This window comes from Capsicum annuum, chromosome 6 (assembly GCF_002878395.1).
Source record: "Capsicum annuum cultivar UCD-10X-F1 chromosome 6, UCD10Xv1.1, whole genome shotgun sequence".
Lineage (NCBI taxonomy): Eukaryota > Viridiplantae > Streptophyta > Magnoliopsida > Solanales > Solanaceae > Capsicum > Capsicum annuum.
This window is the reverse complement of record NC_061116.1, coordinates 133,391,308-133,399,448: the sequence shown is the minus strand read 5'-3', so window position 1 is coordinate 133,399,448 and position 8,141 is coordinate 133,391,308.

Genomic DNA, 8,141 nt, shown 5'->3' with positions numbered 1-8,141 from the left:
TCAGAAAAGGGAGACCAGAACTCTAAAAAGTAGCTAGAGAAAGCTCGTGGATTAAACACCATAATTTCTCTAAAAAACCTCAGGCATTCAAATCAAGTTCATCAAGATTTAAGATCAAGACCATAATATTCAAGAACAAGCTCAACTCCCCTTGAATTCAAGCACAAGTTAAGATCAAACCCCTCAAAGCATTTATATCAAGTTCAAGATCAAGCTTTAACCCCTTGAATTTATATTTGAAAAGACAAATCAAGGGATTCATAAAGATTGTAACACTCACATTTAAATTAATAAATTAATTGTTGCGATATATTTTTCTTTTCTTAATTATTTATTTTTTGTTCTCGAAAATTTTACTGTCCAACAGTGGAATACAGCCCCATCCTTCATAATGAAGAAAATCAAAGTCCAAAATTATTGCATGCCCATATCCCTTACTTTGTTAAAACATACACTACTGGCTAGAGAAAAGTTAAGAAAATTTTTGATTTTGAATAATGTTTCGATGTCATTGATGACAGAGACATGGGAAGTTTTTTGCTTATGAAAGGAGGTCATCGTCTCATTGGTTTGACACAGCAAAACAGAGAGAAAAATAATGTAGAGAGAGAAGAAAGGTATTCCACGGACTGTGATAAAAGATAATGTGTGAAGAAAAAATTAGAGTGAGCGATATTTTAGTAAAATAGGAGTCAAAAGAAGGTTATTTCTTTTGAGTGTGTAGTAGTCACTTTGAATATTGTACTTGTGACCACAGTGTTAAATTCCTTACTATAGTAATATCAATTTCTACTCATGGTCCGTGGTTTTTCCCTTATTTAAAAAGGCATATGTAAAATCATTGGTGTTATTATTTTTTTCTCTATTATCTTGTCACAAATACTTTTGTTGTTACTTTTTGTTTACCCAATAAACTGGTGTCTTTTTTTTAAATTAATATGAATTTTATTAATAATACTCTAAATTATTACAAAAATGGGACAACCCACCAAAAAATTGTTAATGCATTGGGCCTATTAAATTCGGACCAACAAAATTCACTATAAAAAAGGGGTCAAATTACGGGGGTTAATTTTTTGGTTTGTGGGGTTTTAAAACCCCCACAAAATATAATTACGGAGGTTTCCAAAATCCTCAGAATACGAGCCGTCACAAATGAATTGCGGCAGTTTTTTTTCGACCCCTATAATTAACTTGAAGAGTTATTTTGCGGCAGTTACAACCCCCCGTAATTAATTTGCGGCGGTTATTGACCCCCATTATTCTAAATTTAATTTTTTTATAATAAATTTTTATTTAAAACTTGCGGGGGTTAAACCCTCCGCAATTATTTTTTTTTTAATTTAGTAGGGCCTATCAATTTTTAATAGCTAATTATAGATTCTAATTTTAGCTCAAATTTAATTGTTCCTTTAGGCATAACCTACAACCCAATATTTGTTCAATTCATATATCATTAATACAACAGAGTAATTAAACATTGTAATTGACAAGAATATTAAAAATACATTGAACATTAAACTTCAAAATTAAATTTTCAATATTAACATCTTCAAACTCTAAATTTTCATCTTTAACTAGTATCTTCAAACTACAAAATCAAATTTAAATACAAAACCTTCAATATTCTATGATTCACTCCAACCACACAATTACATCATCATAATTGAATATCCAAGACAAATGCAATGAAATTAAAGAATGTCATTAGGATCATTATCATCACGTGATCTCCTTGCATCCATGGGCGAAATGGGTCTACTAGCTGCATCACTTGGCTACATAAAAATGTAAAGTATATGAATCAATTGCTAAAATTTCAAACCTTATTATAAAACATTTATTGTGCTACATAGTGTGTTTGCATATTATGTTATTGTTTCATGTGAGAAGAAGATATGCTTATGTTACTGCAAGTCTCCTATAAAGCATAATACAACAACATATACTTAACTTTGAATGATTAATGTCCTAAAATTCCAAAAAGGAACAGATGTAAAATACTCAACATGAGAACAACAAAGAAGGGAATTAAGTCCAGTGCCATCAGTGTAACTATTATGTGTTTATTTAAGGGAATTAAGGTACATGTTTAACAAGAACGAACATTTAAGTCTGATATTATGGCAAACCAATAAAAGCATATACGGCAAGTCAGCAACATAAGTGTAACTACATCAGAACAACTCCTGACTCAACTCTAATGTAGTCCAAGTACTGGTCCTTATCTGGAGGTGAAATTGATATGGAATCTTTCACCATTGGTAAAGCATAAAAACAAAAATATTTAAGTAAAAAGTTAACAGATTAACAAAAAATATTATGCATGGACAAACTGATATATGATAATCTGTAAAATAAAGGATGGAAGTTATTGTTCAACATAGGTTACATACACTTTCACTGGGGAAGAGATATAACAACTAAAACTTGTAGATCTTCATGGTCATCAGGTTGAAACTTCTCAAAATTTTAAGTATCTAACTCTCCAGTAACAATAGGTTTATAGGTAGCCTCTGTTTCATAAAGTATATCCCAATTGACTTCTTTAAACCAAGGATGAAGCTGAAAACCCAGTAAATTTTATTCTAGTAAGAAAACTCAAACAAGGAGCCAATATAATCACTCACCCTACTCATAATAGATCTTTCCTTACAAAGTACAGTAATTTTAGGAATGATAAGAGGTTTTATTCCGTTAGGTGAAAAATATATTTCTAGAACTAAGCAGCATATTTCTGCAGATAGTTCGTTCACGAGCGTTACTTCACTGATAGATATTTACCTTTATTTCTTCCGCTCCCTTGGTCCTCAATCTTGATTCAACATCATACAATAAATGAAAAATCAGATCCTTAGCCTCATCTGATACTTTTGGTTTGTCTGGGAATTTCAAGCATGTTCTCCAACTGATTATCTGATACAACAATAAAATATGATATATCCCCAAAAATGAGTGTATTTTGTAAAACCAAACAAGATGCTGCAACACAATTTTGGAAGCATTCCTTTTAAAGAAAATAAAGTCTATACAAAAACAATCATTTCAATTCTATTTTTTTCCGATTGACAGAAAAAAAGTTCCTTTTTTGAATCTCGGTTTACAAAGTTCTGTTTGAATCCAATTAGGAAATCATTTTAGAGGCCCCAGTTTCCCTTTATTTCATTCTAACAAATAACAGAAGAGTTAAATACCTTATGACCTATCATTCTTGGATGCTCTGAACAGAAGGGAGGATACCCAACAAGCATCTCAAACAGGATTGCACCCAATGACCACCAATCACATTTATTTCCATATCCTTTTTTCAATAAAACCTCTGGTGCCATGTAATCAAGAGTTCCAACATTTGAATATGCCTATAGAAAATATTTTACACATAGGTTGACTGAATTAAAGACTGATCATGGTTTGATCAATTATAAGGAACAAGAATAAAGAATGTCAATTTGTAAGCTAGCACTATTATAACTTGAAAGCACCAAAATATCCAGCACGAGAATGTGATTTTGAATACCAAGGCACGTCAGTTCCATTTCCACTGTTGTATTTGTTCTTTTGGCATTGGCCATGAAGCTCTGTCACCAGCAGAATGCTCTTCTATCCCATTAATGGACTCCGCATTTGTAAGGCCTTCGTCTTTCAATAATATTGATGAGTATTTATTTTCCAGGGGTTTACATAACCAAAATCTGAAGAAACTAACAAGTCACAACTATCAGAGTACAGTCAAATAAATGCAATTGATAATCTGGAGAAATCTAGTAGAGGAAGCATGCTGAATATGAATTTATTTATAGGCACCACAAATCAACAAAGCAATGACTACTACTACTACGCTTCAGTTCCAAACAAGTCGAGGTCGACAATTAACTAAGCAAGGATTCATACAACAACTATCTAAAGTATTATGAGAGAATCTTTCAACATACCATGAAAAACATCATGTAAAGATCCCTTTGTCACAAACTCATAGACCAATATAAGATTGTTCCCCTCGGGACCATAGCCCATCAGAGTCATGAAATGCTCGTTTTTAAGTCTTGAAACCATTGATAACTGAAATAAGTTAAAACATTTCATATATAAGATTTCTTTTCATCAGATTCGCGAAAATGGAGCATCAATTCACTAACCTGAGCTGCAAAATCAAAATCTGGTTCAGCTGAAGAACTAGAATCCAACTTCTTGATTGCTACTTGCTGTCCATTTCTTAATTTAGCACAAAAAATGCAGCCATAAGATCCCTCTCTAACCAAAGCTTTTTGACCAAAATTTCCAATTATTCGGTTCAGTTCATCCAAGGTGAAAACTGGCGCCTCAATCGGTAGTACTTTATGAGGAGTTCTGCCTCTTACAGTGCTCCTTGGCTCTCCTCTATCACTTTCTACAATACAATACGATATAATACAATAACTTCATTTACAATACCATATGATTGATAAGAAAATATGCTCATCAGCACAAAAATAACAGTCACATTTCAGTTTCCATGTCATGAACTTTTCGAATAACACATCCATTGACTTTCTTACCACACTTAAATGCAGAGAGCCCAACGCAAGAACGAAAATCAGCCAAAGAAGTAAAATTATCATAACCTAAATTTAAATATGGAATCTTTCTCACCAGTGCCAGTCCCTCTATCCACATCTTAGCTTTAGAATAACCCAAAAAAGCACATTTATGCAGATAGTATTTCTAACAGGCATTTCATCAAACATCATAGCCGCATTCTTGATACATGAGGATTTCACATACAAATCAACTAAAGAATACCCCACATAAACACTAGAAAGCCAACCGAGGTAGAAACAAGTTGGGCTATTGATAAATCTTGGATCTGGGAAGACATTTACGGAGGATTTGTTTGAGCATAGAGTAAAGATATTAAGCTATGGAAATGATGACTACTAGTTTTTACTACAGATGTAAATCATATACAATGGAAACTTTACCTATAGTAGAAGCCTTAATGATTTCTTCAGAATTAGAGGAAGTCCAATAACAGCGTATTTGAGAAGTACAGCTTATAAACAAAGATGTTTCTATAGATGATAGCATAAGAGAAATGTTTTAGGGAAAGTAAAAGAGTGACAAATGTTTTTGGGCCAAAAAAAGAGGAGAAATATCGCGGTATTTTTTGGGAATGGATAGCATTAACCCCCGAAAATTATATATTTTTGGTGGTATTATTTTGATGTATAGCGGGGGTTAAAATCCCCACAAATTATAAAATTTTTAATGGTGGATTATTAACCCTTGCATTTAATATAGTTTTGCAGGGGTTAAAGTAACCCCTATAAATAAACCCCTGCAATTATACCCATTTTTTGTAGTGATTAAACCTGACCCAATCCCTCTATATACATTCATATATAAATGTCCCTAGGGTTTCTAAAATGTTTTGTTTCGTCTTCACTGCCATTTGAGCTTTCTTCCTGGTGATAATCCATGATGTTGGTAACCTTCAACTCTCAATTCTTGATGCTGGTTCTCTGGATCATTAACTCCTTGTCTAAATGTCGATAATTCCTGCTATTATCAGCTCAGTAAGGTAATTATTTTACCTTAGTGTATACTTACTATTATTTGTTTAGCTTCTTCAGTAGATCTTTAACTTTTTTTCTCATGTTTATGCTCTTTCTCAGCTATGTTCTCATGTAGAAGGGATGGTTCCTCTTTATTGGTGCTGAAATGAGGGTTTTAGGTCCCTGAGTCAGATTGCATATCTAAGTAAGTCCTATCTCCTGCTTTCTTTTGACTATTGTTCCTTGTAAAATCCCCTTATTATGACCTTGTTTACAAATGTGAAAGGGAGAGAGATAAAAGATACTCAGACCCACCATTCCTTGAATAATATTTTGCTTCTCAGGTTTATTGGTTAGGTCAAACTCACTCGACCCTCCCCCTTTACTTGAAGTCCACTTTTGATGGTTAAATCTATATAGGCTAAATAGCTTTGACATTTGTGATTGCCCTCTTGGGTTGTAAATAGGTTCTTGTAAGCTGATTTAGCTCTGTTAGCTATAACTATAGCCCTCAGCCTCTTCATTCTTTTTTTAGTGATAATCGTATGTATGAACACTGTAACTTATCATTGTTAAGGATTTTCTTACCTTTGACTTGTAGATACTGTAATGTTGTTATGCTGAATGCTCAATTATCAATTGTTGTATTTGCTAAATGATCCGCCAACTGATTCCCCTTCCTTAAAATATGCTAAAATTTTAGTTGCTTATCTTGTAATATGTCTGTGATTTACTCAACATAATCAACCATATTCCATGGGCACTCCCACTCTTTGGTTAAAATCTTTAGCATAATAAAAGAATCTATTTGAAAGATTAACTTATTAAGATTGGAAATCTTACAATGGATTACTGCTTGAAGCATAGCATATGCTTCAACCTCCATTTTAGTGGTATCTACAATCTGTGCACCTTATGTATACCTTATATCTCCTTTTTTATCTCTCAAACAAAAAGCATAATAACTGATCCCTGGATTACCCCTAGAAGCTCCATCTATATTGAACTTCAATCAACCCTCTTCTGGAAATTTCTATTCAACCTTTGTTAGCTTGATTATAGGTCTATTTCGCTGTAGTTGTCGATGAATCTCTAGCCACATAGAAGGGAAAAATTTTCTAGGATTCCTCAGTTTAAGTAACAAACCAATATTTCTATTGATATGGTATATTACTTTGTAAGTTTACAAAGATTTCCCTTCATGTTTTGCATTATTTCTTCTTCTCCACAATTTTCATAAGATAATGCTAGGAATTGACTGATAGTATGGCTTAGTTGCACCCTGTTTCCTATCATTCCACCAGTACTTAATGAGTTCTCTTAGACTGGTTCCTTGCATAGTGATACCTGCACAAGTAGAAAAATAGGACTAATTCCTGTTAGTAGTGCCTGATTTCAAAAGTATATGTGAAATTGTTTCTTGATCAGGCTATGAACAACACCAGCATCTAGTAGGTCCTTCTACTCCCCATCTTCTCAAATTATCATCAACAGGCACTTTTTCTTTCCAAAACCTTCATATTAAGAATTTCATCTTAAAAGGTAAACCTTTCACCTAAATGTTTTTATAAACAACATTATTCTCCTCTCTTTGCTTGATATAATTCTAGGCTGAATTGACAGTAAATCTACAATTTGTCTCCAACATCCATATTAGATTGTCTTCTCCCTGTCTATTAGCTGGAATTCTAATGGATTTCATGATATAATCTGCAACTTCTTAAGGAAATAGCTAATACATCAGCTGTGAATTCCAGGCTCCATTATGAATCAAGTCCTTTACTTATTGGTATTGATTGTCCTATTCCCTTGAATTCTACAAAAGTGTATAAAAATCTCCCTCTCTTGTCCAGTTATCAAACCACATAGAAGAATTACCTTTCCTTATTCTCCAAAAAATTTGATGCATCACCAAGTCCCTTGCCTGTAATATCTTCTTCCATACTTGATATCCAGCACCAGTTTTCCACTTTATCTTATTTGGATATTTATTTCTGCAATACTTATTTTGCATGTATCTGCTCGAAATAGAGTCTTTGGTTCTAAATTTCCACGATAGCTTGTAGAATAAAGCCATTGACACATCTTTGATGCTTTTAAACCCTAAACTTCCTTCTTCCTCAGGCAAACACAGCTTACTCCATTTAACCCAATGCCTACTCTTACCCTCTTTATGTGTTCTCCAAAATAATTGAGCAAACATTCTTTGAATAATATTGAGTACATTTAAAAGAGGGTTCATGATAGATAAACAATGGATTGGTATACTCTATAGGACATGTTTGATCAGTATAGCTCTTCCCCCATAAGATAGAAGCTTCCCTTTCCAACCTTGTAATTTTTCACTAATTCTGCACATCATAGCTTGATAGTAATCTTTTTTCTTTCTCATATGAAAAATTGGGCCACCCAAATATATGAATGGGAAATCTTTTCTCATAATTCCAATAACTACTTCAGCCAATACCACCACTCCTTGAGACACGCCCTTATGTAAATATAAGGAACTTTTCTCCTTATTGACTTTTTGTCCTGATACTTTTTCATATTTCTCAAGTGTATTGGTCACTTTATGCATTGTTTGTAAATCAGCTTTGCATAAGATTATCA